Source organism: Ambystoma mexicanum, chromosome 4p (assembly GCF_040938575.1).
Source record: "Ambystoma mexicanum isolate Mex_15411 chromosome 4p, UKY_AmexF1_1, whole genome shotgun sequence".
Classification (NCBI taxonomy): Eukaryota; Metazoa; Chordata; class Amphibia; order Caudata; family Ambystomatidae; genus Ambystoma; species Ambystoma mexicanum.
Window position 1 is genome coordinate 61,574,644 of NC_090927.1, and position 18,314 is coordinate 61,592,957.

Sequence of the window (18,314 nt, forward strand, 5' to 3'; positions counted from 1 at the left end):
ACCATAGTGCTTCTTTTATCATAAACCAACACCCTGTGTACCGCAAAGGAACAGCGCGTGACTCAAGATGAACTTTGCGGATCGACAGCAAAGACAAATGCAAATCGCTGAATATTCTCTAAACATTTGATGTCAAATAAAAGTACTTTACGAAATGTACAATCTTGCTGTTTTCTTTTAAATCACAGTTTCATATTCCGAATTGTTGCGCGGTGTGTTGTGAGATGATCTGTGTTGTTTTCCGGGTTCTGTGTAAAGTCGCGTAGGACTGGAGACGACTGGGCGTGTTTGGCTACGCACCCTGTACCGTCACGGAGAGAGACGGGGAATATGAATGCTTTGATAATGTCAGGCTTAGGGGCGGGAGATATGATTTAGTGTCGCAAAAGCAGGTCAGCCAGGTCGATGGGGCAAGTGATAGGATTATCACATATTGTTGACGCACAGCAGCCTGATTTATCGTTTGTTTAGTGGAAAAAAGTCGGGTAAGGGCCATAGGCTATTGTAATGTCAACGGACATAAGGAGGGTTCTTAGAACACTTTCAACCTGACAACGAACGATACGAACAGCGTTCTCAGAACACCCCCATTTTGTTTAATTGCAAACATTACCTCCACGTCCACTCTTCCTCGTCCCAGTACTTACTTCATGAGGCCCCTGCCTCCGACACAGGACCTTCTTCTATTTCTTTAAATTCCTATAACTCCTCCCCCACATCCACATCACTCAGTTTCATATTACCAAGCCGGAGCATGGGACCTTCCCCGCAGGGAGGGTGAGGAGGGTCGTCAGTACTGTGACGAGGAAGAGTAGGACTAGGAGTAATGAAGATTACCTGTAAGTAATCAGAGCATTTCAGGACACCGCGAGTGTTCTTAGAACACATACAACTTGCCAGAGTACAATACGGACAGCGTCCTCAGGACACCCCCATTTTGTTTATGTACAAACATTTAAGGACACCGCGAGTGTTCTTAGCTCAATTTTAGCTTGCTTGTGAACAAAACGGACACATACTCCGTCCTCAGAACACCCCACCATTTAGTTTATATAGAACAGTTCAGAACAGCCGTGTTGTCCGCAGACAAATCGAACACAACAAAAGTGTCTAGCATATAAAAAAAATAGAACATTGAACCTATCTCATACTCCCCCACCCTCCCCAATTACTCTTACACACCAACACACGCCACTAAATTCAATTTTTAATCCACGTTTCACCGCGCTGTCCACGAATGCAAGATGGCGGGCCCCACAGAAAATCTGACGCGCTTCACGCACTACGTCGTCCAATCAGCGAACACGTCGGGTGTCCGCGGACATCGCGCAAGCCGCTCGGCCAATCAGGGCATTGTCCACGGAGTGAACAGGGAAGTCTGTCCACGAAGCGAACGGAGATATCACTAATTTTTTTGCCTTACATTTTGGTCATTTTAAAAAAAACTACTGGACGGATTTACACCAAATTTGCAAAAGCACGCTTTCGGGACCAAGCCCCCGCTCCTGCTGCACATTTGGTGTAAATCCATCCAGCGGTTTGGGCTGTAGGCGTGCGCAAAGTTTTTTCCCATTATGTCTATGGGAAAAAACAAAAGTTTTGGGACCCCGTCTATAACTTTGCCCCCCCCCATACCAAACCTTTGCAAAAATATCCAGAGTGGGCCATATACTTTTTTTGCAAAGTTTGGTGAGGATTCGTCCAGAGGGAGCGAAGTTATAAGGCACCCAAAAAATGCTCTTCCTATGGAAACACCAACTTAACCATAACTACATGGACGCTACCGCCTCCACTAGCAAAAACCTATGAAATTCAATGGAAAAATGTTGTTACAGGCACGTTATGGTTACAGGTAAAACCAAAAAAAAAAAAAAAAGAAATTCTCCAGTTATGGTAAGCTAAGCAAATATGGCTAACACCCATGACATCAAAGATGCCATCACAAATCAAATTGATGAGATTATTGGCCAATCCCATAGCCTCTACCAGCCCATTTCTATGGCCGTCATCTGCAAAAGGGGCGTTTCCAGCACATCAGCTTACATTCAAGAAGTCACACATGCTTCTGTTTATAAGACCCCTTCCTACCCGACAGAAATCATTTGAATAGTCCCATACGATTCTCTGTGGGATACATGAAAAAATCACCTTGGCAGTGGGGAAAATGCAATTCACTGCTTTCATCACCTTCTCCAGTTGATGGAACACACAGGAACAAACCATGTGACCCAAATGGAACGCGCCATGGTGCACGACCATACCATGTACGCTAGCTGAAGTCTGCAAGCACCGGGGCAAAACATCTGACATCGCCACAGCCCCACAAAGAGTCCACTCCCTCCAAATCCAAATTGCCATGAAAGCCTTTTTCGATGGCATACTGCAACAGATCATCCACAAAGGCATCACTGACTATCAAGACAGTGCGTCTCACCATCTCTGCCTAAAACCCTCTCTACACAGAGTACAATCTCCACAGTTCGATTGCCATTGGCCAGCATGGTGAAAAGTGCAGAATGTTGCACGTGCACTTCCCCAAGTACCACTTGGGCCGTGCCCCTGTAAAGCAGGAGGAGTCCTTCTTCCAAATGCCGCCCTTTCCTGTAACGCACACCCTGAGCACCTGATTGGACAATCCCCACAGTACCATTTCCATTGGCCAGCATGGTGAGAAGCACAGATTGTGGCACGTGCACTTTCCCAAGTACCGCGAGGGCCGCGCCCCAGTAAAGCAGGAAGAGTCCTTCTTCCTATTGGTGCACTTTCCTGTGACACACTCCCTGAGAACCTGATAGAACAATCCCTACAGTCCCATTTCCATAGGCCACCATGGTGAGAAGTGCCGAATGTGGCACGTGCGGTTCCCCAAGTACGGCGAGGGCCGGGCCTGAGTGAAGCATGAGTCCTTCTTCCTATTGCTGCACACCCTAAGCACCTGATTGGACAATCCCCACAGTCCCATTTCCATGGCTGCCACCCGCAAAATCCCTGGGTGTGTCTTTCAAGTGCGTGCGGCCATGGGGAAATAACTTGCAACTAGGATAGGGGGAGTTTGTGTTAAGGGGCGGCTCTCAAAAGAACCTTTTTTTTTCTTTTTTTAGATACTTCTAGAAAAACACCTTTTTTCAGTTTTTATTTGCTTTTGTGTTTTCTTGTGCTCACATTAGTACAGTAAACTGTTCACCGCATCCTGTAGATGGTTAAACAAAACTGCATTGCCAATGGGTGACAACAAAATGCCATTTTCTTGGAAAAACTCTGCATTTCCACAACTAATGAGGTAATTGTTGCAGAAGAAAATTCCATGAGCGGACAAAAATTCGGGCCCAGCCAGACCCGGTAATTGCCCTTTAGCGGGTGCCGGTCCCAGTACATCCCCATTCCTATTGAGCCCAATAGGGCTCAATGGGAATGGGGAAGGTGGTAGCACCGGTACCGTTAATAACGGTACCGGTACTACAGTCCTGTTCTGCCCGTGGGTGCCAGTACGGCCACCAGGTCAGACCTGGTGGCTGCAAGGGCACCCGTGGGCAGAACTCATAGTATGGCGTATGGTAGATACGGTGCTGGTAGGACTACCGGCACCGTTGTTGCCTTAACGCCATACTTAATGTCTCCGGCACCCCTACCACCTTTCATTCACATACTATGATCTTACCCACTTTCCCTCAGAAAGTATTGTATCACTGCCAACCTAACCACAAAATGTTCACAACATTGCTCCTACTCCAAGCAATCTGCACACAGCACACTATCCAAGCACATATAAGCTGCACTTCAACCATACCCTCTTCCATACTGACAGTATGCAAACACTTCACCCCGTGCCCACACTGCATGACTTTTGACTGCACCATCTCCAACCTCACATGCGAAGCTTTACCATGTTCTAACAGTGACCTCACCTGCAAAACCAAACGTACATGCAAGGCAGGTCACTTCTGCTCCTCTATTGCATCTGAAATGTTCTCCACAACCATTCCGTACATGTCACCACCCTCTAGCTGATGCAGAGTTACAAATACATTACTGCCGTGGGTGTGCTCAAGCCCTAGGCTCTTAAGTGCATGGCCTACAGTCAATAGTCTAGGCCTTAAACACACCCAATGCATCGTAATGTCACCATGCATGTCACCATGTCACCAAATGTGTCATAATTAGCAGTTTCCACAAACATACCACAGCCTGAACCACCCCTAACCACTGCCATTCACGAGGTATTGTGTCACTAGTAAGCTAAGCACAACAGCTTCACAACATTGGGCCAACTTCAATAAATCCAAACACAGCACACAAACCAGGCACATATTAGCTACACTTCAACCATACCTTCTTCCATACTCGCATTACATAAACACTGCACCCTGTTGGCACACTGCACACCTTCTCACTGCACCATCTCCTGCCACACACCAAATACTGTAGCATGTTGCAACTATCACCACAAACATGGAAGGCACAATAACCGCTTTTCGACTCACTTGTGCTGCTGTAGCACATCTACAATGTGCTCCACACCCATTCCCCAAAGTTCACCACCCTGTGCCTGATGAACTGTCACACCTGCATTGCTGCAGTGGGTGTACTCCTGCACACATTCCCCGCACTGTAATGCAACCATACATGTCAGCATGTCACCAACTACCACTATCCACATGCGCACCACTGGCACCAGCACTCCTACCTGTGCCCCCCCCTGCACAAATCCTCACCCAACTTGGTGAAAAAATTCAGTGCTGGCCATATACTTTTTTTTGCTAAATTTGGTGACGATTCCTCCAGGGGGATCGAAATTATAAACCCCCGCCAAAGTGGTTTTCCTCTGAGTTTTCAACTTAACCATAACTACACCTTACCCTTCTCATATGTTCTTACAATACTTTCCTTAGGGTTCAGTTACATCATATGATACATATGCACAGGAGAAGAAGGAATCCTGAAACACAAGAATCTTTTCTGTGCATGAAGTTAATTAGTTCGGTTATGAACACTTTCTGGTAATGCTGCAGTTTCTTTGCTTACTTTACGTTCCCTGTATATGCTTCTATTTGTATGCATTGTGGTCTCTTTATGTTTTGTGTGTAATAGTACAACTATGCAGTAAGGTAAGCATTCGCAGATACTTATGTTTCACAGAATGCAAAATTTAGCAATTTAGTTTCAAACATGGGAAGATTTCGAATATTGCACCTCGATAGCGCATGCTGCAGAGAATGCCTACGTTTCTTCATGAGTGCGTTCATGTACTGAAAGAACTCAGTAATTAATGCAATTTTTAGCAATGCATTGCTTAATGAACTATTTGGCATATGATAGTTCTTCAATGATCTGTGATACGTTTCTGCCAATATTATAATGACAATCCCTTGTGGAGGCTCTACATGAAAACTAAATGCACATGTGATGTCATCAGTGATGTCATCAATGACATTTGTGATGCCATCTTTGATGTCCTGGGTGTTAGTCTTAGCAGTGCCTAGTGGTGGCGCAAGTTATGGTTGCTTAGCTTACCATAACTGGCGAATTTCAGGGATTTTTCTGTTTTACTTGGAACCATAACGTCCCTTTAACAAAGTTTTTTTTTTCTGAATTCCATAGGTTTTTAGTAGCGCAACTTAACCATAACGTCCCTTTAACAATGTTTTTTTACTGAATTTCATAGGTTTTTAGTAGGGCAACTTAACCATAACATCCCCTTAACAAAGTTTTTTCACTGAATATACACATGCATCATGTGAATTTGGGAGATGTTTACTAGAATTCCCTTACTTTATATACATATAACATAGAACATACTGAAACCCTGCGCTAATGATTTTTGAAGGCCACAGAATGTGCGTATGTCCACGGACGGGCGCGGACCACATCAACACTACCCAAACACTCAGGGGGTACCTGAAATTGTTCTATCATACCATAGAAAAACTGCACAAGTTTAAAAAGCAGCACGTAAACACATTGTAAGTAATAATAAATAAGCAGTGCAACCTCTACATCTAACACATCAACCATCCATTTAAATACCATATGTAATGAAATGGATTATACCATAACTATAAAGATATGCCTCCAACATAATTTCCTCACAGAAACTGCCTTTCCAGGCTTCAGGCAGATGGTGGAAGAGAGAGTTAACCTAGCTGATGCCTGCGTGACTCTGGAACAGAAGCAAAAGTTGAAACAAGTTTTTGTTGGATTTCCAAGATCTCTTTGCGGTAGACTCATATGACTGTGGTCGCACCGACATCCACACAACAACAATTCCCATGGACCCTGGCACGACTCCAGTGTTTGTGAAGCAATATCGCTTGCCTCTCGCATCCATGGGGTCCCTTACTGAAATAATTAAGAACCTTGAGTCCCGGGGAATAATCCATCCAGTCCACAGCACTTTCAATAATCCGGTGCTAGGAATATTGAAGCCAAACGGCCAGTAGAGACTCTGCGCCGACCTTAGGGAGCTCAACAAACGGGTCCATACTTCCCGATGGCCTCTGCTCTACATTGACCAGGGGCTGGCCCAGATCCAGGGGTCACAGGTATTCACTGCAATAGACCTGACCAATGGATACTGGACCGTGCCTGTCAGTAGGGAGGACCAATGCAAACTGGCTTTTACCTTTGGGGGCCAGCAGTACACATGGACCCGGATTCCCTTCGGATACCTCAACTCCGGCAATGAATTCAACATTTTCCTACATAAGGCCATGCCCGACCTGGGTGCGAGAGGTAACCTGGCTTATGTAGATGATGTCCTCATCAAAAGTTCATCTATGGAAGAACACATAGCGGAGATCCGTTATGTTCTGACACAGTTGAGGGCCGCTGGAGCAAAACTTTCCTTTCAGAAAGCACAGTGGTGTAGAACCCGTGTTAATTTCTTGGGGCATGAGATTACTCCTCAGGGTCTCTGTCCCCAGGAAAAGAAAGTGGAAGCACTTCAGAAACTGAAAGACCCCACAACTCTGCGGGAACTAAGGAGCCTCCTTGGACTGACTAATTACAGCAGAAAGTTCATTGAGGGCTACGCAGAGATCACTAGACCCCTGATTCATCTCCTGAAGAGGGGGTCAAGTGGGAATGGGGTCCAGAACAAGCCGAGGCAGTAAGACAACTCAAAAGAAGCCTCTCACAAGCGCCCTGCCTAGCTTACCCTGTCAAAGTTCTTCCTGGAGACAGGGTTCTCTAATACGTGCTTGAAGGCAGTATTATACCAAAAGCATGACAAGGTCAATAAAGTAATCTCCTATGCGAGCAAAACTTTATCCTCTGTGGAGGAAAAATTCCACGATTGTGAGAAGGCACTCCTGGCAACGGTGTGGGCATTGAAAAATTACCGCCCGTTTATCCAGGGGGAACACATCATAGTGGAGACTCCACACCTGCCTCTGCAATATCTCCAAAGTGACAGAATCCGGGCTGGGAATGTGAATAATTCCCGAATTACTTCCTGGATTCTGTCAATGCAAGGCTTTCCTGTAGAGGTCAGATATGGCCAAAACAAGAAGAGTCCCCTCGCGCAAGGTCTGGCTGACTTGCTTGATTGTGCCAGAGAAAACTGTCTTGAGGACGAAAGTCTAAAAATCAAGGACAACATGGAGGCATACCTTAATTCCCCCCACAAAGTCTTTGAAGAAGACAAGTGTGAGGGAATGCCCACTGTCTATGTGGATGGATGCTCTTACCATGTTGAGAACAACAGGGAGAAAGAACTGGTGGCCAGCGTAGGGAATGCATGGGTGAAGGAGTTTCCAGAACCCTCCACTGGATACAAAATTGGTCCCCGAAGTAGTCAGGTGGCAGAATTGATGGCTGTGCATCAGGCCATCCTCATTGCTGTCCAACATCAACTCCACGAACTGGTCATAATCACAGTTTCGGATTATGTACGGAACGGGTTTGTGAAGCACCTGGTTAATTGGAAAACCAGAGGCATGTTATGTGCTAATAACAAACCCTTGAAACATGGGAAGTTAATCCAAAACATTGATGATCTCGTCACCTCGAATGGGATGACCATCTACTGGAAAAAGATCAAGGGTCATTCCAATGTAGAGGGACCAGACAAAACTGGAAATGACTTAGCTGATCAGCTGGCCAAAACCGGGGCCATCCAAGGGGATCTAATAGAGATTGAGTCCCTGTTGGGGGAAATCCAGGTCACTGCTATCACTAGGTCCCAGACAAATGCTCACAATGATCTTTCAACTGCACAATGGAGTAAGGAGACCCCTGATGCTGATTTAATTACGGCTCAAAAGGGGGATCCAATAATTGGTAAGTTTTACCAACACATTGAGGACCCTGAGAACTTTCCCCTGACGGATACCGATTACATTGGGAAGGAGGACCTTAGAGTGTTGATGAAATGTCCAAAGATGTTCCGAATCCAAGACGGTTTGTTGGTAAGGAAATCCCAAGCTGGCCATGATCAGTGGGTGGTCCCTTCCTCATTCCGAAGCCTGATGTTAAGTCACGCCCATGATGCGGCCACAGCCGGTCATAGGGGGTTTCATACAACACTTGAAATCTTAAGAGAGGTTGCATACTGGCCACACATGGAGCAGGACCTCGACCCATACTTGAAGGGGTGTCTGATGTGTGCACAATTTCAGCCAACATCCCTCACACACCGGGCGCCTCTCCAAAAGAGGGGGATGACACTGCCATGGTCAGATTTGCAAATCGACTTCGTAGCCCCCGTAATTCGCTCGTCTAGAGGAAACAAGTACATGTTGACCGTCACATGCTTGTTTACCAAATGGGTGGAATGTCTCCCGGCCCCAAACTGCAAGGCAGAAACAGCAGCTGCCCTGATGATTAACCACATCCTTTCCCGTTTTGGTCTACCTCAAAGGATTGAGTCAGACAGAGGTAGCCACTTCACCAGTGAAGTAATGACAAAGATGTGGGAGATACTGCGGGTTAAAAGGAAGCTACACATTGCTTACAAGCCAGCTTCTTCTGGAGCAGTGGAGAGATACAACCGAACCATTGTGAGCATCTTAATAAAGTTTGTGGCAGATTCTGGGCCAAGTTGGGATATCCGATTACCTCCGGTCCTAATGGCCATCAGATCTACCCCTTCATCTGCAACTAAAATGTCACCATTTGAGTTGATGACCGGACGCAAGGTGGTGCTTCCCCAGCATTTGCTCTACAGGACCCAAGAGCAGACGTTGATAAATGCCTTCAAAACTCATGAGTATGTGGAGAATTTAAGGAAACACCTTCAACATGCTTTTGCCTATGCTCAGCGGATTCTAGAAAGATCAGCTGATGCATGAAGACCCACTACGACCTGAAAACCACCCGGAAAGTATACGAGGTGGGGGACCGGGTCTATCTATACAATTTCCAAAGGAACCAGGCCAAACAGCGAAAATGTTTGCCTACATGGAAGGGGCCGTTTGAAATTATAGACAAAATCTCCCCTGTAGCTTACAAGATCCGCATCCCCAAAGGCAGTTCGGCAGAGGGGGAAGACAAGTGGGTCCATATAAATCAGCTAAAGTGTTGCCATCCTAGGCACACTCTGCAACAACTGGAGGAGTCCTCTGCAATACCAGAGGGGGCTGCTCCAGATTAATTCAGTTCCCATCCTAAAATATCCCACATATAGGGCCTCATTACGAGTCCGGCGGTAACCGCGGCGGTAAAACCGCCTGGTTACCGCCGGACTCGTATTACCATTCCGCCTCTGTGATTCCCGGAATTACCGGGGCATTACAACCCCGGTTTTCCGGGAATCACGGAGGCGGAATGGTGTAAATCCCCATTCACATTGAGTCCTATAGGACTCAATGCGAATCGGGATCATGGAAACACCTCGGGATCATGGAAACACCTTGTCCGCCTGCATGCGGGAGGTCAGACCTGGCGGGAACATCACCTCCCGCCTGCAGGGGTCGGGATCAGGCGCTCCGGAAACAACGGTTGCGGCGGGTTTACCGCCACCGTTATTTCCGGACCGCCAGGGTCATAATGAGGCCCATAGTCTCTAAAATATTAGGATTTGAAAAAAAAAATGTTTCATGTTATATCTTGTTTTAAAATAAGACTGTAAAATGTATCCTGATGTATAAAATGTAAATGCCGCCCCACTATATCAATAGTGGTGGAAAAATGTCTATGAATGGGTATTGCCGCTTTTGCTTTATCATCCTAGGAGAGATGAAACCATGAAGACTGACCACGGAAGGCGACCTGGAGACCGGGAGCGAAGATCCGAGGGGCCCGGGGTACCGCCCAATCCTCCCATCAGGACCAGCAAGGAGAACTGATTGATCGACTGGAGGGAGGAAAAGATGCTGAACTGTGCCATCTACGGAATTGGAAGAAGATGAGGCGAACATCCCAGATCTTGCGAGTTCCATCAGTGAAAGCTCAGAATGGCCATCGCAAGAGGGGGGGCTTGTGGGATGTTTTTACCCATGCATCCAAGCCCTACCATAAAACTGTGCATTACTGGCATTGAAAACATCATGATGGCCAGAACTCCCCAGAGAGTGCACAGGGAAAACATGAAGAATAGGCTGCCACCCATTTTTGCTTATGTTGTGAGCACAGAAGGGCACTGCCTAAAACCACCATTGGGCTACACACACAGTAGCCTGAAACCATTGGGAATGGCAATGCTGATTGCCAAAAGCAACCCAGAACTGTGGGGAATTCATTTTCGTAATGTCAAAAATGGATGCAATACTGGTGCTCACCACTATCAGAAAGCCGGCGTTTTAAAACCACCAGACTTTTGTGTAGAACTGAACAAATGAACCCAAACCAGGCAAAGGAAAGACTTGCTAAGAGGTGGATACAATGTAAAACTATATTCTGAAATGACTTGAAGGAAGTAATTATTTAATGTATATATAAAAAATAGCTGGGGATGTCAGCAGCTTAAGTGAATTTGGGTTTAAAGCCACTAAAATCGAAATGTTTAGAATAAATGAGTGACCTACTTGTGAGTGTCACATAGGTTGCAATTGTTTAAATGTCATAGTTTTGAACTTAGAATCAGTGCTCTAGCTGCATGTGTAAAAATTGTCAGTGTGATTTGAATGTAGAAAACTGGGAACTAAAGTGACATTTAGCTGAAGCCTGGCTGGAAGAGAGTGAATTCTGCCCCGCAACTACCCCCGACAGGAGTGAAACCTGCTCAGCCCCTCTTCCCAGGCCTGGCTGCATTCTGCTGCCCCTGACAAAAGGAGATGACACCTCTCTGATTGAATTAGGGGAGTGGTACCTGCAGACTGCAGGAAATTGAACAAAGCCCTGTCCTGGACTCAGGCAAATGTTATATTGGGGGGGTCGTAAAATGGCTTCCTCTTGGGAGAAACTGGAAGGGGCAGTGCCTGTGAGAGCAAGCTGAGCTTGGGGGAAGTGGATAAACCAGAAATTCCACCATGTGCTTTGGAAAACCACACCCCTTTGGGGCCAGAGCATGATTTTAAAAAGATGGATAATTCATAGTGAGGACTTGTAAAAATTATATAAACAACATCATCATTCTTGTGATTTTTCTGTGCACATTTTAAGAGGTGTTAGGACCCTGTGGTATGTTCTTGGGGATAGTAGCGGAAAAAAGGTTGTTACTCCAAATGTATGCATGTTAAAAATCTGACACTTTATCATCTGAAACCCATATCCCTGGTGCACATTTGTATAAAATCTGGAAAGGTTTAGAGGTCGTTATCTGGATGAAAAGGGGAGAATTCTGTCATAAGTGGACACGACATCGTACAAAGACAGGGATCGGATGGTTTGGTGCTACAGAAAATATGTTAACTGGACCTATAACATTAGACAAAATGGTGCATAGATAAATATGTATTTGGGTCAGAAATAGATTTGTGTGCAATTTGACAAGGGGAGATTCCTCTGACCATAACACCTACATTATCACTCTGACACTCCATTTCTTTCCCCCAATCAAGGGAGAGAGGAAAGCTTGGCCAATGATAAGTGAGAGGGGCAGGCTTAGCTAGGCCCAGGCACACACCCATTTTCAAAACACATAAAAGGAACACTGGAACCCAGGTAGGGACATTCACTTTTCACTTTCTTGCGGGACGCTTTGCCGGGAAACTCCAGACTTCAAATCCAGAACTTTACTTCAGGACTTGTAGCAGAGAGGCTAACCCACAAGCTGAGATCTCTTCAGCAGGTCTCAAAAATCATTTGCCAACTATTCAACCGCTGGGCTGTGCGGTTTGCTGCTTGCTAAGAATCCACTTGATCCAGACCCGCAGAACCAGAGACCGCTGTATCTGGAACCGCTAGCAGAACCGATAACAGAACCGGAGACCCAGAGACCAGATCGCTGTGAAGAACCGCTAGCAGAAGTCCAGCCAATCCTGACCCGATCGGTGACGAAGTCGCATTCCTGTCCAAAATCTAGTGTGAGTACCCAGCTAGCACTGTGCCAAAACCAATCTCTTAGTTTAAAATAATCTAATCCAAACTATTTTAGCCTATTAGAACTGCCTCCTAGAATCGTGTCATTCTGTCATCTTTAAAACTGAAAACTGTCATCTGTCATTCTGAGCTTTAAAATGTCAAATCCGAAAAACTACCTTTACTAAATTGTCCGTATCTCTGGAACCGTTTGTGCTAGGAGCGAGTTAACTGTCATCTTAAAGCTAAGATTCTAGGCTTTCCAACGAACCTAGAACCAACTTCCTTTTAGTGCCTCCGTAATTGCACTCGACGCACGTGACTAAATTTGCCGCGATTTGACATTTTGCTTAATTTCAGCCACGTGTAAAAATATTTGTCCTTGCTTTCCTTGCTGAAATTCGTGTGCAACCTGACAATCATTCATAGAGCATTGCTAAAGTGATCCTGAATTAATTTAAGTATCTCTCACTCACCCTGAACCTCCTATAGGGAATTAAAAGCATTTTTCGCATATTTTTCACTTAATTGCAACCACATCAAAGTATATTGCCTGTGTTTAAACTCCTACCTGTTTTCCCCTAAGCTTGCTAGGGGGAACTGAATTATATTTGATTGCATTCCTGAGAACTGTGTGATTTCCTCCCCTCTCTTTACCTTGCATAGAGGGGGGGGGGTGAATTGTCAAAGAAAAGTGATTACATTGTCTTTTGTTGAAGTCATATCAAGTTTATTTTCTGTACTGCATTTTCATTCATCGTTGCATTGTCCTTGAAGCCATAAAAGCATTCTCAGCTACTTTATCCTCTCTATATCACTTCTAAGCCATCAAAAAGAGTGTACCACTGTAACATTATCCATTGTTGATCACTATCATCTTCACAAGTGTGCGATCAAACATTAATTTATTATAAAAGTGTGATACATATATATATATATATATATATATATATATATATATATATATTGTTTAATTTTCAAATAAACCTTTTAATTTGCAAAACAAACCTACTTCTTGGCGCAGTGGGGTCAGGGGAATTCTAAGAGAGCGGTGTTATATAAGGGTTGTCATCCAGAGTAAACGAACTGGACATAAAAATATATCAATAAGGGTTTCCCTCAGCATCCCAGACTAGGCATTGACTTAGCTGTAGTGTTGAATTGAATCCGCTTACACAACACACCACTGAACTTTACTGACCAATCCCTATCTCCGCTCATTCTCTTTTGCATGTCTCTCCACCCCAGAATCCCCGTATGTAATACGCGCTGCCTGCAGACTACCGCCATGTCTGTGGACATGTAGAGGATCTAAGCATGACGACTGTACATTTAAATAGTTTTCCCCATTTCCCCTTTAAGGTGGGCTCTGAAAAGCGCTGTTTTTTTAGTTTCTTTTGCAGATGCTTGACAGACACATGTTATTTTGTATTTTTTTCTTTTTTTTCTTCTTACTTTACTCCTACAATCATCAGATAACCTGCTCCAAAGCAAGCCTTACATTCCAAAAGAACATGGCGTTTCCCAAAAAATATAAAGAAACACCATCTGCTTCAAAATAAGCCACATTACTGGAAACAATGTTCTCGTGGCTACAGAAAAACATACCAGCTCTTAAAATGAAAGCACGCATGCAGCGATTGATTGCACGCCTACCAATACTTGGATCAGGACAAAAAAAAGAACTGTTGTCCCATTTTGCTCTAGGAAGTAATCAAGAAAAAAATACTTTCGCAGTTGGAAAGATGTTGATGACTGCTTGAACCAACTGTTCCAAATCTCCCAACAAAGTAGGTGAACTCACCCAGCCCAAATGGAAAGCACCATAGTGCAAAACTACCACATGGGGACTGTTCATCCTACGCATATCTCTGCAAACTTGGAGAAATGCCTCTACATTGCAGTCAGTCGCAGTGCTCCACACCACCTCCACTCCTCTTACATCGAAATTGTTTGCCACATGCCTACATTGAGAATAGTGCTGTAAAGCAAGGAGAAAAATATCTCCAAACAACAACACCCTGACTGTCCACACCATTGCCATCTTCACTACACGCACTCTCTTTCTACACAAATCAACAACGTCAACATCTGATTGGCTGATCCCTACAGTCCCCTTTCCATGCTGGATTTGCTGTAAAACCCTGTATGTGGAACGCCCTACCCGCAGACGGGCGCGGTGTCCACGTAGCACATAACTCTTAGCCAGTCCTTCTACCCTTTCCACATCACTTGCAAATCCATTCCCTCATTAGACACAGCTAAGCAGTCACACAACCATCCACCAATCACATCCAAGACCTCTACATCTAACTCCATCATCAGAGTTCCGCACTTCAAATGTACTGTTGATCACTCTGAATACAAGTCTCGTATCATTACAAAGCACCAACTACAAAAACTACTGTGCAAGTCTCGAGGATTTCTACTTACAACTCCATGCATACCCACATGCATGATTACAAAGTACAGGTATGCATATATACATGTACAACTCTTATGATTCCATATAAACAAATTAATGCCACTAAATCTGCATAGCCAAAACATACATACGAATGCTCCTGCTTTGAAGGCGAGACTCCTGATTTTTCATTGAAAAATCGCACTACTTCTTACTATCTCCCGCATAACCTATACATATATACCAACCCTCCTGATTTATGCCCGAAACTCGATTTTTCTTTAAAACATGTCACAATTTTTTACTGTCTTCCGCCTAAATTAATGCTACTCCCATTGCGATTGTATGAGAAAAACAAACGTTCCCGATTGCTGTGGTGACATCTCCCTCTCAGGTGCTCCCGATTTTTCGCATGCCTACTTATAATATGAAAGTATTCAAATATTTCCCACCTACTATAATGACCTATAACTTCCAAAACTCTCTGCTATCTACAATACAGCTGCAAAAAAACAAGGGAATTTCATGAACTTAAAATTGTACTCATTTGCGAAGCAGGTTGAACTAACATACTGCAAATAACATATAAAGGCTGCACATAGTCAAATGAAATGCACGCATACATTGTATTGAGATATCAAAAGGGAATACTTCCACGAAAGCATAAAAATGAACGTGTACATTAACATCACTGCTATAAACACACAACATTACTAACTTCTTTCTTTTACAATTGCAGTGAAGACCACTCTCCTGAAAATCAACAGCATCTGCACTACAAACAACATATCCGAAGAAACCTGCTCATTCCACAAAAAAAGTAAGTACAATACCACCTTTATATTCTTACTGTTCTTCAAAGACACTGTGTGGGTCATTCATGTAATTTACGCACCAACAAAAACATTGATTTCCGAACCATTCTGCCCACAAATCCCCATTTATTAAACAAAGATTAACAGGCAGAATGGCACACAAATCCCCTTTTTTTGGAACACAAATAACATACACAAGCCTTCGAATGTTAGTACAACAAAACAAATACCTGTTTTAATTTTATACCATTATGTTTACTATTAATGTTTCTCCTCACCACTAGCTCACTTTCTACTCTCATCTGAAGCACAGTGTAGTAACATACAAACAGAAAAATAGCCTTCCCAGCTCATTGTAACTGCCCAATGCACATTCACACACCACCACAAACATCTTCCCCATCAAACTCACACACGCATGCATACAGCACACATACATTGTAAAACAGACCAACCCATACCGTCTTTTTTTTCAACAGACCCCCAAAGAATGCCTTCCAAAAAGCAAGTCCATAGAAATGAACGCAGAAATAGAGCAAATGAAAATAAAAGTGTCCAAAGTAAGCATTCATCTCTACCAGAGTTTGTACAAAACATTGAAACAAAACAGCTAATGCAGTCATTTAGCGAAACAAAAGAAGCTTCAACTACAGAAACTTTGCCTCCTCTATCAAAATGTGGGACGAAACAGAAAATGCTTAACAAGAATTTGGGTACCAATACTGCTAACACTGCTCCTATAAATCCTCATATACTAGCAATAAACCATAGTAAAAAAAGTATTTTAGCAAAAATGTTCCGTCACAGAGTCCTTCAGAATCTAATAAGAAGAGGAGCGAAATCATCCACAACCCTTAAAACCTACCGTAGAAAATTAATTCTAGATGCTCCCGTAGACAGTGCAATCCTTCTCAAAAGAAAGTTATTTATTTTAGTTTTGAACAGGATGAAACCACTAAGAAAACTAAGTACTAAATTACAAAAGAAACTTCTCAATAAATAGAATGTCAACAAAAATAACTTCTTAAATATTTGTGGAGGTGAATGGAGTCATAAGACGACCACAGAACCATATTTTAATGAAGAAGCATACAAACAAAATCAAACAAACACAATTGCCATCCATAGCAGTGGACGAGGATATGAAAAAATCAATAATACCATCATGGAACAAGAAACACTGCTTACAAAAGTATCCCAAGAAAACTCAGAATTACCTCTCCATTTGACTGAACCAGAACATCCAGTAGACAAATGGCATGTGTAACATTCCCAACAAATCTTTGAAATCTTTACGCCAGTTCCTCAATCAGTATGTGAAAGGTAAAGATAAAATCAAAATGAAAGTGCTGCAAAATATGGATACCTGTCCAGTGCGCAAATACACAGGACTACAAGGACATTCATTAGCCTGCATTTCAGGACCTATTTTCAAAAGCACCTTCCATGATATCAAAATGATATCAACACATCATTCAAATGTCAGAAATCTAGTGTATGAACTGTACCATGCTAAAAGTCCAGCTTTAGAACTGGCCAATTTAAATAACACTCTTCTGCATGGTACACCCAAATACCTACAAGAAGAAATCGACGTATCCAGAGAAAATATTTTAGAAGTGAAAGCCACTTACAAAATGCAATAGCTTTAGAACAGACTAGCAACAATTCTGCACATGGCAACCTTCTATTACACACATACAAAAAAGAAATACTAAAATTTAAAAGTACATCCGCTGAAGTACCAAACCATGTGTGTGTGTGTTGCAGCAGAACTTTTTACAAAAGTAACAAAAAAACTATAGATGTAACATACAAAATAGAAGACCCTGATGATTCCAAATGGTTTGAATTAGCTCTCTACCTTTTAGCAGAAAACAGATATGAAATAAGTTAACCCTTAATATGTTGCAGTTACTGCACTACAAAACTTGACAACAACCAAACTCTTTCACGTGCTATCATAAATAACTTGGAATTATTCCCACTACCAAAACACCTGCAACAACTCAATTTGTATGAGAGCATCATAATTCAAACAGTAGACCCATTTTAAGCAATAATACGCCTTCAACCAAAAACAGCAAAATACCTCCCTCTGATTTGGTGAAAGGCATTCATGGCAAAGTAGTTTATTTGCCATTAGATCTGACAGAAAATGTGCACACTCTAGGAGTGCAACGTCCAATAGAGCATTCTTTAATTGTCTTAGTAAATGGTGCACCAACAAAAGACAAAATAATTTGGCAACAACTCGTGGACTTACATAAAGTTAGACAAGCCTTGCAATATCTGAAAGACAATAATGAATACTACAAAGAAATAAATATTGAAGAAAGCTTAAGGGAAACAACTGAAATAATTCAAGAGTCATCAGAAACTGATCAATTTGAACTTCTCGATCCTACTGCAGTATCCACTCTTTTGGACCATTATACAATTCATCCATTGCACTCTAATGAGAGCATAGATGATGCACTAGAAACTTACCAAATGTGACAAACTAAAGGTTCACCAATGAGCATATGGGAAAAAAAGTATAGAAGCATGTGCTTTTCCACTACTATTTCCTACTGGCAAAGGAGGAAGATACGATGATAGACCCACTCAGATAACAGCATCAGAATACTGCTCATTACGAATGTATTCTGAAGATCCCAGATTTAGACAAAATGTGGAATACATATTCCACCTACTTT